Below are 16977 nucleotides of genomic sequence, written 5' to 3'. Positions count from 1 at the left end.
GATCTTCCTTTCTTAGCCTCCAGAGTTGCTGGGATTACAGACATGTGCCTCCAGGCTGGGCTTTATACCTCCTCTCAATCCCCCAAATTCATATCTCTCACTTAGGGTAAATGTCAGAGTCAGAGGGTCCTCAGGCCATTTGGTTCCACCAACTTGTGCAGATGGGGAAATTGAGGTCCAGTGAAAGGGCACGGAGTTGCTTAAGCTCACAAAGCTCATTAATGCACTGGAAAATGCCCTCATCCAAGTGCCCCACCACTGAGCCACACCCATGGCCTCCTAGACCCCTTTTTTTTTTTTTTCATTTGTGCCAGAGATTGAACTCAGGGCCACTCATTTAACCACTGATCCACATCCCCAGCCCTATTTTGTATTTTATTTAGAGACAGGGTCTCCTTGCGTTGCTTAGCACCTTGCCATTGCTGAGGCTCGTTTTGAACGAGATTGTCCTGCCTCAGCCTCCGGAGCTGCTGGGATTAATGAGCCTGGCTCATTCTAAGAGATAGGGAAACTGAGACTCAGAGAAAGGAGAGATAGAAGGAGTGGCAAAGCCAGAGCCTGGGTACCTCCTGTCCTACCCGGACTTACTTGGAACCTCCTCTTCCCCTTGGGGACATAGGCTCATGGCTGTATCCTCCACCACCTAGGGCCTTGGGTAAAGAAAGACCCAAGGGACCATTATTCCCAGTCCTCTTCTGAGAGTTGATAGAGGAATGCACCAGATTGTCCACCAGGGGGCACTATGGCACCCCACTAGGACAGTGGATCCGGCTCACTAAGCCCTCATTCACCTGCAATTGGGAGGGTGGGGAAAATGGAGGTCCCGGGAAGAGAGGGATTTGCTGGAGGTTACCCTGAGAATTAGAGGTAGAGCTGGCACTTGAGCTGAGCTTCCTGACACAAGTTGGGTGCATTCCCTTGGCTGCGGAAGGTGCCCCTGCCCCACCTCTGGAAAGGTTCCTCCTCGCCTGTCAGCTCAGGAACTCCCGGGTCAGGCTGTACCGAACCAAAGCCCTGGGTTACTAGCACGCCCAGACCCAGGTTCACGGGCCAGTACACACTCCGCCTCATCTCTGCTCTGTTCAAGACCCTCCCACCCTCCCTGCCTGCTCATTGCATCAATGCAGGGCTTGGAGGCTCACCCAACACCGTCCAACTCTCCACTTACCTTTTCTTTCTGTCTGTGTGCAAAGGACTTGGGATTAGATGGACCTGGTTCCAGTCTCAAATCAGCTACTCAAATCCAGCCCTGGTTACACAATCCCTTTGTGCCTCAGTTTCCTTAGCTGCAAAGCAAAGGCAATAGTTCTCATCACAGAGAGTTGTTGAGAGGATTAAATGAGATGGCATGCCAAGTCCTCACGAACTTTTTATCATGATTAAAACCTGCATAAGAATCCCAGGAGAGGGCTGGGGATGTGGCTCAAGCGGTAGCGTGCTCGCCTGGCATGTGTGCGGCCCGGGTTCGATCCTCAGCACCACATACCAACAAAGATGTTGTGTCCGCCGAGAACTAAAAAATAAATATTAAAATAAATATTAAAATTATCTCTCTCTCTCTTAAAAAAAAAGAATAATAAAAAAAAAAGAATCCCAGGAGAGAGGAAGCTGCCTCCACCTTACAGATGATGGAACTGAGGCTCAGAGAAACTTGGCAGTGAGCAGCAAGGGTGGGGCTTTCTATTTGGGTGACAGGCATGATCGCCAGGCCATGACAAAGGGCATAAAGAGGAAAACTTTCTTCTGCTTCAGTCCAGATTTGTGACGAAATTGGTATGAGAGATGAATTTCTGTGGAGCTAAGGCTTGGTGGTCCACATGTCACCTGATCATGTGTCTGAAGAGGTCACCTTAGTGACACCTGTTGTGATTTTTGCTTTGAATGGCCTTTCTGGGACTGATATCTTGTACTCCTTCTGGGCACTGCTGGAGGCTGTAAGGGTTGTTCAACTGACTGCTAGGCATAGTGGTGCACAGCTGTAATGCCAGCTCCTCAGGAGACTGAGGAAGGAGGATCACAAGTTCAAGCAACTTAGTGAGACCCTCTCAAAATAAAAAGGGCTGGGGATGTAGCTCAGTCATAGAGCCCTTGCCTAGCCTGCTACTTCAGTCAGCTCCTATGTGGGCAGGATACTGAGCCTCTCTGGGCTTCTATTTCCTCACCCAGAAAATGAGGATAGTGGCAGCACTTATGTTGTTGAAAAGCGTCAAGGAGACAACACAGGCTGGCACATAGTGGGCCTCCACACAGGACAGCCATTCTAACCATCACTTGTCAGCCACCACAAGCTCCCACTGAGGGAAGGGGCACCGTCTCCCTGCTCACAGCGGTAACCCCAGGTCCTGGAACGGTGCTTGGTACATAAAAGGCATTCCAGAAACATGCACTGGGACAACTGATCCCTGTGCCCTTTTTTTGGGCCTTTTCCTCTCTTTCCTCCCTCCCAACTCAAGCAGATGGTCAACAAACCCCAGGCTTCCTTGAGTTGGAAGCAGAGGAAAATGAATCAGTGGAAAATGCAGAGATATTTCTGACTTTGAGAAGGCCTAGTAGATGGTAGCCAGAGTCCAGAGGGGACAGAGCAGAATGACTGCAAGCCACAGCATGACCCTGACTCAGCTGAACAATTTTTTTTTTTTAAATTATAATGGTGCTGGGCATTGAACCCAGGGCCTCGGGCAGGCTAGGCAAGGGCTGTATGTCTGAGCTACATTCCCAGCTCTTTTTATTTGAGAGGTGCCAAGAATTGAACCTGGTGCCTCACCCATGCTAGGCAAGTGTGCTACCACTGCCCTACAACCCCAGACCAACTGTTTTATCTGTAATTGTTATAAAGTTGAACTGCTTGTGGGCTGGGGATGTGGCTCAAGTGGTAGCGCGCTCGCCTGGCATGCGTGTGGCCCGGGTTCGATCCTCAGCACCACATACCAACGAAGATGTTATGTCTGCCGAAAACTAAAAAATAAAGATTAAAAAATTCTCTCTGTCTCTCACTCTCTCTCTCTCTTTTTTTAAGAGAGAGTGAGAGAGGAGAGAGAGAGAGAGAGAAAGAGAGAGAGAGAGAGAGAGAGAGAGAATTTTTAATATTTATTTTTTAGTTCTCGGCGGACACAACATCTTTGTTGGTATGTGGTGCTGAGGATTGAACCCGGGCCGCATGCATGCCTGGCCAGCGCGCTACCGCTTGAGCCACATCCCCAGCCCTCTCACTCTCTCTTAAAAAAAAAAATAAAATAAAGTTGAACTGCTTGTTCACTGAAACATTTTGACTTGCATTAATGCTTTACATCCCGCATTTAATCTAAAAATTTGCATACAAATGAAAAAGGAAAAACAGCCAATATCTGATTTCTGTCCCCTATTTTTCCACTCACAACCATATATTTAGGTACCTTTTGACCCCATGGAGGGGGAATAAAAACATCTAATGTACAGAACTACCAATAACAGGAAGAAGAGAAAAAAAATTTTTTTGAGAATGAAGTTTCTCATCATAGTGAATTCTTAAGCTCGTTCTCCACGTGTGCAGAGTGCTAGTTGGATGTCTTTTGGTATAACTGTTACACGTTCAGCATGGATAGCACACTGGTTGGTGTCTTCAAAAAAGCCAACCAGATAGGCCTCACTTGCCTCCTGCAAATCACCAAGAGCCACACTCTGGAAGCGCAGATCTGTTTTGAAGTCTTGAGCAATTTCTGGCACCTAACACTGTAAGGGGAGTTTTCAAATCAGAAGTTCAGGGGATTCTGATAATGTCTAATTTCACAGAGTGCCACAGTACCAGGCCTGTAACAATGAGGTTTCTTCACCTCTCCAGTAGAGGGCGCATTCTTGGGACCGGCTTTTGAGGCAGTTGTTTCCTGGGTGCTTTACCCCTGGTCCATTTGTAGGCAGACTGCTTTGACAAGCCATGGTAGAAAGACCTCCTTAATTACCTCACTTCTCCTGCTCAGTGAGCTAGAGGTGGCGCTGGCATTAGAGAGACAGTGGTGGTGGATGTGAACACAATTCAAAAACATTTTTAACCTTTTTTTTTTTTTTTTTTTTTTGCAGTTCAAGGAATCGAACCCAGGACCTTAGGCATGCTAGGCAAGTACTCCACCAGTGAGCTACACTCCCAGCCCTTTTTATTTTTTATTTTGAGACAGGGTCTGCCAAATTGGCCAGGCTGGCCTCAAACTTGCAATCCTCCTGCCTGCAGGAACTGGGATGGCACATGGGCTGCAATGCCTGGCTGAAACCTTTCTATTAAATTTTTGTTGGTTTTATTTTGCTTTGAGACAGGGTCTTGCTAAATTGCTGAGGCTGGCCTTGAACTTCTTGCCTCAACTTCCCAAGCAGCTGGAATTACAGGGATGAGCCACTGTGCCTGGATAAATACACTTTCTTGAAGAGCATTGCAGCACTTGTCACAGGCATGGTTGTGGAAAGTTTGCAAAAGGTGAGCCTGAGCCAGGAGAGGTGGCTCAGGAGGCCGAGGCAGGACGATTGCAATTCAAAGGCAGCCTCAGCAATGGTGAGGCAGTCTCTAAATAAAATACAAAATAGGGCTGGGGATGTGGCTCAGTGGTTGAGTGTCCCTGAGTTCAAACCCTAGGATACAGCACTGGCCCCGCCCCCCAAAAAAGGTGAGCACCAGGGATGCCATATACACTGTTGCCAGTGTATGAAACACCGTGACAACGCCACAGTTGTGAATACCTGACACAGTATCTGGCCTGCAACTATGTTCAGCGATGATTACTGAACAAACAATGATACTTATGACTTTGAAAGAGATTCCATATGTCAAATGAGGAAAAAAGATGCCTGAACTTTTGACATTTTTTTTTTTTTGTACTGGGGATCGAACCCAGAAGTCAGAGGTACTTAACTACTGAGTCACATCCACAGCTCTTTCTTTTATTTTTCATTTTGAGACTTTCATATGGTCCATGACCTAAGAATGGTTTAACTTTTTTTTTTAAAAACCAGTGCTGAGGCTGTTATTTATTTGTTTGTTTGTTTGTTTAATTATTTATTATTTTTTGGAACTGCTGGAAATTGAGCCCGGGGCTTCATGCATGCTAGGCAAGTGCTGTACCACCAATCATCTCCTGTGGTAACCTTTCAGCCAAAACACAGCATCCCAGGTGGAGATTGAAGGCTATTGTTTGTTGTTGATGTTGCTTGTTGTAGCCGGTACAGGTGTTCTGGTAATGCTACTATGCTTCTTAGTTACCTTGAATACATCATTTTTTTTACTATATTAAGAGTATGTCATGTTTTTTACTGTTAAATATTTATATGTGAATAAGTGTGTAATAAGAAAACAGTTACCAGGTTGGTAGTGCACATTTCTGTGATCCCAGTGACCCAGGAGGATTGCAAGTTCAAGGCCAACCTCAGCAACTTGGTGAGAGCATCTCAGAATAATAAAAAAAATAAAAAGGTCTGGGAATGTAACTAAGTGGTAGAGTCCTCCTGGGTTCCATCTCAGTATAGTGCAAAAAGAGAAAAAGAAAAAAAAATGATTGCTTTTCAGTGACACCTAAATTCAGAGTCAGGGACAATGGTGGTACAAGCAATCATGGATTTCCTCAGAGTGGTTGAAATAGTGACACTTGGGGCTGGGGATATAGCTCAGCTAGTAGAGGCTATGCCTTGCATGCACAAGGCCCTGGGTTCAATCCCCAGCACCAAAAAAAAAAAAAAAAAAAAAAAAAAAAAGAAGAAGAAAAAGAAGAAGAAGAAGAAGAAGAAGAAGAAATAGTGACACCTTTGCTCTCTGATGGTTTGATGTACACAACTTTGGGCATAAAATCACTAAAAACATTGTATAAAAGAGCTTTCACGGGCTGGGGATGTGGCTCAAGCAGTAGTGTGCTCGCCTGGCATGCGTGCGGCCCGGGTTCGATCCTCAGCACCACATACAAACAAAGATGTTGTGTCCGCCAAAAACTAAAAAATAAATAAATAAATAAATATTAAAAAAAAAAAAAGAGCTTTCAGTGTTGTAATTCCAGTACTCGTGAGACTGAGGCAGGAGGATCACAAGTTCAAAGTCAGCCTCATCAATTTAGTGAGGCCCTAAGCAACTTAGCAAAAACCTGTCTCAAAATATAATATAAAAGGGGCTGGGGATGTGGCTCAGTGGGTAAGTGCCCTTGGGTTCAATCCCTGGTACAAAAAAAAAAAAAAAAAAAAGCCTTCACTGGGTTTGGTCCCCAATAATGCAAAGCAAAACAAATCCTTCACGCTATGGGTATAAGGTGGATGAGAAACATAATGAATTTTGTGTTTAGGGTTCTATCCCCAGGATATCTCATTTTGCATATGCAAATATTCCAAAATCTGAAAAAAATCCAAAATCTAAAGCACTCTGGTGCCAGCATTTTGGATAAGGGATGCTTGACACTGTCAGGACCTCTCAGGGGGTTACAGCCACCTGGGCCTCTTTGCTGGGCAAGGCCAAGCCTAAACAAAGAGGTCATTATCACTCCTTCCTGTCAGCAGCTGGAGCACCCTCTGCAGAGGCCACTGTCACCTCTCTCTGGTTTCACTGGTCCTGGGAGCCTCATGACCATCCAGTTTCTGGGATGGAGATTCTGGGCCCATAGAAGCCCTATCAGCTGGCAGGGATTTGGGACAGGAGGTGCTGACCCCTGAGTCAGAGCCCCAGTGGTAACAAAGGCACTTTGATTGGGGTCATTAAGATCACCATGCTTTGATGGCCTGACCCTAAGCCAAGCTCTCACATTGGCCCCCCTTGACTTCCCGGCCTGACCTTGCACCAGCTCCCCAATGACAGGAGAAGGCCTCGGAGGGCACTAATTAGTGCTTCCTCTTCTGGATTCCAGGGCTTTCTCCCTACCCCCAGTCAGTGAAACCGGTCTTTCCAGAGACCAGCCCTTGCCCTACCTCTCCATGTCCTCCAGATCCCAGGGTTCAGCTAAGGCCAGTGTGACCACTTTCCCGGGGGCTCCTGGTCCTGCCTGAGGTGGATTCTCATCCATGGGAAGCCTTGCATGTGCTGGTGCCTCTAGGAATGCCACCTGCCTTACTCAAGGCATAACAGACCCCCTCCTTCCTTTCCTTTCCCTCCCTCCCTCCCACCCTCTCTCCCTCCCTTCCTTCCTCTCTCTCTTTCTTTCTTGATTTCTTCTTTTCATCCATTCATTCATTTTACTCCTACATTTTTAAAAATATTTATTTATTTATTTATTTTAGTTTTTTTCAGCAGACACAACATCTTTGTTGGTATGTGGTGCTGAGGATCGAACCCGGGCCGCACGCATGCCAGGCGAGCGCGCTACCGCTTGAGCCACATCCCCAGCCCTTACTCCTACATTTTAAGCACTCATGTGTTCATTTATTTGTTCATTTATTCATTTGGCTTCTGCCAGGCACCTTTTCAATGGTGAAAAGGAAGGTGGGCATGGGGTGCATGGGGACTCAGACTCCTTGAGGTCAGGAGCATATCAGACTGTGTGACAGGCAGAAGGCAAACAAGCACACCTGCTACCTAAATGTCAGGTTCTAGCCCATAATGAACATGCAACATTATCATGAGCCAGGTGTGGCAGTGCACACCTGTAATCCCAGAGACTCTGGAGGCTGAGGCAGGAGGATTGCAAGTTTAAGGGCAGCCTCAGCAATTTAGCAAGGTCTTAAGCATCTTAATGAGATCCTGTCTCAAAAAAAAAAAAAAAAAAAAAAAAATTAAAGGGGTGGGGCATGTAGCTCAGTGGCAAAGTGCTCCTGGGTTCAATTCCTAGTACTACTGCTACTCCGAAATAAAACAAATGATCATGAACTGGGTGCAGTAGCACACGCCAGTAATATCAGAGACTTGGAAGGCTGAGGCAGGGGGATTAGAAGTTCAAGGTCAGCCTAGGCCATTTGGGCCCTGTCTCAAAATTAAATTATAATAATAATAAAAGGACTGGGGATATAGCTCAGTGGTAAAGAGCCCCTGGATTCAATCTTTGAACTGAAGGGGAAAAAAAAAAGAAAGGAAAAGAAACGCTCAGGAATCTCAGAACAGTAGACAATGACACTAACGGGGCGGGGCCCTTGCTGACGCGAGCGCCCCTCTGCAGAGCTCGCGTTCCTGTGGAGCTGGCCCTGTCAGGAAGTGACTCCATCAGACCTGGGAGTGGGGGGTGAACCTGGAGGTCATCAGGGAGGACGTGATGTCCACAGCCACCAAAGCCAGGAGGAGAGAGGTCGCAAGGTTATTTTTGCATCCCGGGAGAGGTCCAGACAAAAGTGAGGGAAGCGGCCAAGAGCATCCAATAAAAGCACGTGGGCCTGACTGCCAGAGAGGAGTTGGCAGTTTATTAGAGGGTAGCGAAAAAAGACGAAAATAGTGTCATTTCACTAGTTAAAAAACAAACAAACGAACAAACAAAAAAACTAAAAAAAAAAAGATACTCAGAATGTGAAAAGAGAAATAAAAGAACAATGTAGAAGCCGGGTGCGGTGGCGCACACCTGTAATCCCAGTGTTTTGGGAGGCTGAGATCGGAGGATCGTGAGTTCAAAGCCAGCCTCAGCGATGGCGAGGCTAAGCAACTCAGTGAGTCCCTGTCTCTAAATAAAATACAAAATAGGGCTGGGGATGTGGCTCAGTGGCCAAGTTCCCTAGTACAATCTCTAGGATCCCCCCCCCCCCCCACACACACACAAAAAGAACACTGTAGAAAAGAATGGGAAAAGGAAGTTGGGCACAGGGCACATGCCTGTAATCATAGCTGCTCTTGAGGCTGAGGCAGGAGGCCCCTGAGTTCCCAGCCAGCCTGGAAATTCACAATGAAATTTAAAATGTAAAAGGGCTGGGGGTGCAGCTCAGTGGTAGAGTATGTGGGAAGTCCTGGTTTCAACTCCCAGCTCTGCAAAAAAAGATAAGAAAAAAGAGAGAGAAGAGGAAAGGAAAAAAAGTGAAACATCGATTTGCCATGTGACTCATTAATTCCATTTCCAGATCTCCACCCAGGGGAAGTGAGAGCATGTCCACACAAGCACTTGTATTTGCATGTCCCCAGAGGCATTATTTATAATAGCCCAAAAGTCAAAGTGTTCTAAATGCCTCCCAACTGATGAATGGATAATACAAAAGGTAGACACCCAGATCCGGAATATTGTTTGGCAACAAAAAAGAATGAAGTTCTGATAACATGCAGTAACACGGTGAGCCTTGAAAACATGGTTCAGTGAGAGACGAAAGTCCCCTAAGACTCCAGGTTGCATGATTCTACTTGTAAGAAATACGCGAATCCACAGCGATGGAGAAGTCCACAGCTGCCAGGGCTTGGGAGTGTAAACGAGAGGTGAGTGAGGAATGGGCATGGGGCTTCTCTTGGGTGATGAAAAGATCCAGGAATTCATTCTGCACCAGGACACAGCTCTGGGAGTGAAAGGGCTCTTTTCGGTTCTGTTCACTGCTTACTCCCAAGAGCCTAGAGCTGTGTCTGCTGCACTCAGGGTTTGTTGAGGGGACCATGGGCCACGTGCTAGGTGCATCGGTTCCTACTGCCCTGACCTTCAACTATATCATGGGCCATTTAATAAACAGACAATAACCTAGTGAACAGTGGAGGGGTAAGATAACTTCAGATAATGATAAATGTCAGGAAAGTGATGGGGGTGGGGGCCGATTCAGCCTAAGGGGTGCCAGGAGTCTTGCTAAGGTGACTTCTGCGCAGAAGACAGCAGCTGACGGAGAGTGTGCAGTCACTCAGTGCTGTTGAGAAAACATCTCAATGACAAGGGAAAATGCTTATGAAGGAGTGTCACATAAAAAAGACAGGACACAAAACTTTAAGAGTGATTCCACATTGCTTCCTTGTTTTTTAATTTTTTTTTTTTGTTGTTGTTGTAGTTGGTCACAATATCTTTATTTATTTATTTTTATGTGGTGCTGAGGATCAAATCCTGTGCCTCACATGTGCGAGGCAAGCACTCTACCACTGAGCTCCAGCCCCAGCCCAGTTTCCTTATTTTTTGGTCGTGGGGCACTTAACCACAGAGCCACATCCCTTTTAATTTTTATTTTGAGTTCAGGGACACACTAAGTTGCTTAGGACCTCGCTAACTTGTTGAGGCTGGCCTCGAGCTCGTAATTCTCTTGTCTCAACCTCTGGAGCAGCTGGGATTTACAGGCATGCATCACCACTCCAGGCTCCATGTTTTTTCTTAAAAAGTGTTAAAAGTCTCTGGGCGCAGTGGAACACACCTGTAAACCCAGCGGCTCCAGAGGCTGAGACAGGAGGATCGCGAGTTCAAAGCCAGCTTTAGCAACTTAGCAAGGCACTAAGCTACGCAGTGAGACCCTGTCTCTAAATAAAATACAAAGCAGGACTGGGGATGTAGCTCAGTGGTTGAGTGCCCCTGAGTTCAATTCCTGGTAAAACTTCCCCCACCTCCCCGCAAAAAGTGTTTAAAGTCTGGGCACAGGGGTGTGTGTCTGAAGTCTGAGCTACTCTGGAACTTGAGCTCCAGAAGTCCCAGCTACCCTTGAGCCCAGGGGTTCATGATTAGCTGGGTAATATAGCAAGACCCCATCTCAAAGGGGGCAAAAAGTCCTTAAGCATTAGAATAGGTTAGAACAAGGTAGATTAAAGTATGTCGAGGATGAGAGCCCACATTTCCACAGGTGTTTCTTTTGAAATTTTTTCTTAATTAAAAAAATTTTTTTGTTTTACAGTACTTGGGGTTGAATAGGGACACATTACTATTGAGCTTGCAACCCCAGCCCTTTGAAATTTTTGAGACAGGGTTATGCCAAGTTACCCAGGTTGCCTTGAACTTGCAATCTTCCTCCTCAACCTTCCCAGGTTGCTGGGATTACAGGTGCGCACCACTGTGCTTGGTTACCCCCACCTTTAAACCAGAAGCACCAGGTATGTGTGTGTTTGTGGGTGTATTGTGTGTTTTTTAATCATTCAAATCAGAGAACTTTAAAATTTTTAATTGACAAAATATGTATATTTTTGTGATACACTATATGATGATGATGATGATGATGATGATGATTTTTTTTTTTGGTGTGAAGGTTTACCAGGGATTGAACTCAGGGGCACTCAATCACTGAGCCACATCCCCAGCCCTATTTTGTATTTTATTTAGAGACGGGGTCTCACTGAGTTGCTTAGTGCCTTGACTTTGCTGAGGCTGGCATGAACTTGCGATCCTCCAGCCTCAGCCTCCCAAGCTGCTGGGATTACAAGTGTGTGCCATTGTGCCCAGCTCAATATGATGTTTTGGATGATGTATACATTGTAGAATGGATAATCCAGCCAATTAACATATAGATTACCTCACATACATAGCTTTCTCTCTCTCTCTCTCTCTCTCTCTCTCTCTCTCTCTCTCTGTGTGTGTGTGTGGTGAGAACACTTGAAATCTCCTTTCTTAGAGGTTTTCAAATATACCACATGCTGTTATTAGCTACCTACACCACATTGTACAGTAGATCTCTTGAATGTGTTCCTTTTGTTTAACTGAAATTGTGACCCTTTAGCTAGCATCTCCTTAATTCCAGCCCCTGCACCCAGCCCTGGGTAGCCCCCAGGCTACTCTCTGCTCCTGTGAGTTCAACTGTTTGAGATCTCACATGTGAGTGGGCTCAGGCAGCAGCTTTGTTTCTCCGTCTGGTTTATTTCATGTAACATGATATCCTCCTCCAGGTTCATGCATGTTGTCACAAATAACCATTTCCCATTTCCTTCTTCTCCTTTTTTTTTTTTTAGTTGTAGATGGTCATAATATCTTTATTTTATTTATTTTTATGTGATGCTGAGGATCAAACCCAGTGCCTCATGCATGCGAGGCAAGTGCTCTACCACTGAGGACAGCCCCAGCCTCCATCTCCTTCTTTTTAAAGGCCAAATGGCATTCTATTGTGTACACATCCCATATTGTCTCTATCCATTTATCCACTGATGGCTGCTTAGGTTTGTGTATTTGCCTATTATGCCTCAACACACTGATTTCATTTCCTTTAGCTCATCCCTCAGTATCCATGGGGCATTGGTTCTAGAACCTCAGTGGATACAACTTCTGTGGTTGCTCAAGTTCCTTTTCTAAAATGATGTTGGATTTCCATGTAACCTATGCACATCTCCCTATATACCTTAAGTCATCTTTACGTGATTACAGTGCAATACCTAATACGATGTAACCGTCATGCGAGTGGTTATTATACTGCTTTTTATTTGATTTTTTTGTTGTATTGTTATTTCTTATTTATTTTTTTCAAACATTTCCATGGGGGTTGGTTGAATCCACCAACATGGAACTTGTGCCTATGGAGGGCCCGCTGCATTCCCAGAAGCTCGACAGCCGGATCCTGTGGTAGTCCTGTTTTCAAGTTTAGAGGAACCTCCATGCATGCCCTTTTCCATGATGGCTGCACTAAGTCAGTCTCCCACGGTGTGAAGGGTTCCCCTTTCTCCACACCCCGAGTCTTGTGTTTTTGAATAACTCCCCGTTCTGCTCTTCCCAGGCCCTGACAACCACCGTGCTAGGTTTTGTCTGTGAATTCGACCTCTCTACTCAGATGGGTGAACTATGCCAGTTTGCTCTCTGTGACTGGCTGACGGCTACTTGGCAGAAAGTCTGAGATTCCCCCCTGTTGCTGCCCGTGTCAGGGCCCCCTTCCTTTCTAAGGTGGGATAATATTTCACTGTACGTAGAGTTGTAGCCACGAGATGGTATTTTTTTTTAATATATATATATTTTGTAGTTGGACACAATACCTTTATTTTATTTATTTATTTTTATATGGTGCTGAGGATCAGCTAGCTTTAAGGGACTTCGAGGAGGCTAAGCTGGCACACGCATGCAAACTCAGGGCCTCACACAAGCGAGGTGAGCACTCTACCGCTGAGCCACAACCCCACAAGATGGCTTTTGAGCTACCTTCATTTCAGAGGTTGCAGGATTCTCAAGGACAGGGCTCTGCGTCTCTTGGGGCTGATGACTGCCTGGTGGGGTGAGTGGGGACCAGGCTTCTGGTTGAATTTCTTTCCTGCTTGTGGTTCACTAGGCACTCTTCCCTGAACTCATGAACCTGGGAGTCCTCCAGGAGGGGGGACTCATTCATTCTGGGAATGAAAGGCTTCGGCTAAATACCTGCCGCCTTCTCTCTGGGGCTTCGGTAGCGGGGTCAGAGCCTGGGGCTGGTCAGGAGTGGAAGCTAATGATGGCCTGCCGTGGGCTGGCTGTCCAGATGAAACGGGCCTGATTACAGGGAGCCCTGTGCTTCCCCTCCCCAGGGCCTAGTTCCGGTCTCCCAGCACCCCCAGCCTGCCCAGCTGTTCTGAAGCAGCTGCACAGGATGGCACGGGTGAAAAATTGGGGGTAGCAGCTGCCTAGATGCTTTGGCATTGGGGTCTGGAATGGTGGGATAATGAGTCACGGTGAAGCAGCGAGTCCACTTGTGTCCTCATCTGGGGGTAACTAGTCATAGTCACGGTGGCTTGAAGTTGCAATGCCATTGCTGTGTGACCAGCGCTGGATATGGATTCTCACTATTTGTCACATAGTCTTGGGAGGCTGGTATTTTACAGGTGAGCAAGCTGAGGCTTGAAGGCCCTGCCTGGGTCCATGCAGTTGGCAAGTGGCCCGATCAGAATTGGTTCTGTGCTGAAGGTTGGTCCCCCATCCACAGGTTCTCAGTTGGATGGAACTCTCTTTGGTGAGGTAAGGGGGTGGTGGTCAAGCGATGGATATCCACCTGCCTTCCCTATGTGGACAGGGCAGCTCTTCTTGGAGCTGAGGGTTCTGCTTCAAATATTATGTGAAAGTGCCTGCTGTAGTTCAGACCATTTATTTTACAGTGGGAGAAAATGAGATCCAGAGAGGGGCAGGAAGCTGTCCAGGGCATTCTGAGTTGGGATTAGAACCCAGAACTTCTCAACTAGGTGCCATTTCCTGTCCCCACCTGGCCTCCTGGATCCTGTTGTGACCGGCTCAGACAGGAGGACACTCTGGGCTTCACTCTCTGAGTCCGCTGGCCTTGAATCCCTCTTCTGCAGGGACCCTGCTGCTGACTTGCTCTGTGGCTCGAGCAACTCCATTCTCTCCAGTCTCAGTTTCCCCGTCTGTACAACGAGAGGATGCTGAAGCCTGGGCCTACACCCAGACACTGAGCACGGGGCGGGGAATGTGGCCTAGGCAGGAGGTGTTGAACACACGGGAGGGAGGAGGGCTGTGTTCCAGGAAGGCTCTGCACACTCCACCTTTACCCCTTCTTCCTTTAGGAAATATCCATCTTAGCCACCCACACTCCTGCTGCTGGCCAGGGGACGCCGCTTGGCCTGAGCGTGTCCAAGCCTCTGATGACAGAGTTCCGGGTCCCCAAGATTGCCCTGGGCAGGTGGCTGACCTTCCTTTGCCCCAAGACATTCCCCTCACCCCAGGAATGGTGCTAGCTTTAAGGGACTTGGAGGAGGCTAAGCGGTCAGTGTGCTCACACCCCAACGCTGGCCCACGCCTGCAAACCCTCATGGGAGGCTGGACAGCAGGGACTCCCAGGCAGGGGGAGGCTCAGGCTGCCTCCAGTTTTTCTTTTTTCTTTATTCTTTTTTTAAATATTTTTTTAAGTTGTTGAATGGACTTTATTGTCTTTATTTATTATTTTTTTAATGTGGTGCTGAGAATCGAACCAAGTGCCTCCTGCCTACTAGGTGAGCTCACTACCACTGAGCCACAACCCCAGCCCCTTTCTTTATTCTTTTTGGGTACTAGGGATTGAACCCAGGGGTGCTTTACCACTGAGCTGCAATCCCCAGCCCTTTTTTTCTTTTAAATAATTTTTTTTGTTAGTTGTAGATGGACACAATATCTTTATTTTTATTTATTTATTTTTATTTGGTGCTGAGGATCGACCCCAGGGCCTCATAAGTGCGAGGCAAACACTCTACCACTGAGCCACAATCCCAGCCCACAGTCCCAGCCCTTTTTATTTTTTATTTTGAGACAGGGACTAAGTTGCTGGGGGTCTCGCTTAAGTTTCTGAGGCTGGTCTTGATCTTGTGATCCTCCAGCCTCAGCCTCCCAAATTGGTGGGATTGTAGGCACATGCCACTGTGCCCAGCACCACTTCTATTTTTGAGGCTCCAAATAAGTTTTTATTTATTTATTTATTTATTTATTTATTTATTTATTTATTTATTTTTAGTTGTAAATGGACTCAATGCCTTTACTTGTTTTTATGTGGTGCTAGGATTGAACCCAGTGCCTCATACTTGCAAGGCAAGTGCTCTACCACTGAGCTACAATTCCAGCCCTCCAAATAAGTTTTAAAATAAAGAAAGTCCTAAACAGCATGGTCACATTATGGTATGTTTTACATATTCTTATTTAACAAGTTAACGTTTTAAGTGGGCGTGAACACACAATGTAATGCAATTGAGAGACTCACAAGATAATTACAGGAATTATTAAAAAAAATGTTTGCAGGGTGCAGTGACATGCCTATAATACCAGAGAATTGGGAGGCTGAGGCAAGAGAATTGCAAGTTCAGCAATTTAGTGAGACCCTGTATCAAAAAAAAAAAAAAAAAAAAAATCGTTGCACAATCTGTTCTTTCCACCTTGTACAAAATTCCTTGGAACTAGACATCCAGCCTACTTTGAGGATACATTTTACTCTAAAAAATTTCAAGCATCCAGAAAAGTTAAAAGAATTGTTCAGCTGGATGTGGTGGCACACGCCTGTGATCCCAGTAGGTCGGGAGGCTGAGGTAGGAGGATCACGGGTTCAAAGTCAGCCTCAGCAATTTAGGCCCTCAGCAACTTAGCAAGACCCGGTCTCTAACTAAAATACAAAAAAGGTCTAGGGATATGGCTCAGTGGTTAAGTCCCCTGGGTTTAATCCCTGGTTTCAAAAAAAAAAAAAAAAGTTCAGTAAACAGCCAAGCACCCACCAACTGGCGCCTACAATGCCATTGTGCAGAATGTAACTTTTCTCATATGCATCCTTCTATCCAGCCCTCCAGCCATCTCTCCATGAACTCATCCATCCACCCATCCATCCATCCATCCACCCACCCATCCATCCATCCATCCATCCATCCATCCATCCATCCTGTCCTTTCTCCCTCCTTCCATCCATCTATCTCATTTGTTTAATGCATTTTTGAATCTTATGACTGTGAAGATAACAGTAACAGGCCTTGCTACAGACCCATGCACACCCACACCCACACACCTCCATGTAAAACCTACATGTGCACACACCACAAAGGATTTATTTATGTCCCAAATTCATGTATGGACACTCCCTGTACACAGCCATGTGTATCCACGTGGCAAACACCACACATAGTCACACAGTCCTTTGGGAATCCACAGACCCTGCAGCTCCATCCCACATGTCCACCCTTCCCACCTCCCCACCTCCCCACAGTGTCCTCTCTCATCCAGGGGTCACTGCCCATGGAGGACGTGGATCCTTCTGGAGCATCAGAGCATGTGGGGAGCAAAGCACACTAGACCATCCTCACCATGCTGTCATGTGGGCGGGCGGGGACTGTCACTGTTGCTCCTGCTCTGTCCACAGCACTCAGCCCACAGCTGGCACTCTGAAACTGTCGGTTGAAAAAAGGCAAAAAATGGGCACAGGGGCACATCCTGTGGGCAGCCACAGGACAGCCGTGTGGCATCTGTGCACACATGTGGGCATGCCCCTTTCCGCCTGTCTCCCTGCTTTCTGGGTGGACTCACTTTGAGGACTGGGTCCATTCCAAGACCTTGGTCACCTATGACCTCTGTAGGTTCATCTGCTGGCATATGAGGTCCAGATGTGGTGCCATGGCCATGACTTGTCCCTGAGCAGCTGGGCTGCAAGGGTTAAAAGCACCAGCCTTTCCAACCTCTGGAGATATTCTGGGCTCCACCCTGGCTCTGCCCATATCACTGGGCACTTTCCATGTATTTCTGTAGGAGTTTTTTAACTTCTTGGAGCATCAATTTCCTTTTCTGCTAAGTC

The 16977-nt window shown here is 46.6% G+C and overlaps 1 pseudogene across 1 annotated transcript; it reads right to left on the bottom strand.

Annotated features, from left to right (window-relative positions):
- Positions 1-3504: 3504 nt before the first annotated feature.
- On the bottom strand, positions 3505-7428 carry LOC308655570 (histone H3.3A-like; annotated as a pseudogene). Its single transcript has 2 exons — positions 7390-7428; positions 3505-3895 (listed from the first exon to the last, which is right to left on the bottom strand). The product of its transcript is annotated as a histone H3.3A-like (transcript).
- Between the last annotated feature and the right edge of the window lie 9549 nt (positions 7429-16977).

The sequence above is a fragment of the Spermophilus citellus genome (assembly GCF_964194105.1).
Source record: "Spermophilus citellus genome assembly, chromosome: 9".
NCBI classification, from domain to species: domain Eukaryota; kingdom Metazoa; phylum Chordata; class Mammalia; order Rodentia; family Sciuridae; genus Spermophilus; species Spermophilus citellus.
This window is presented reverse-complemented; position numbering and strand designations above follow the sequence as displayed.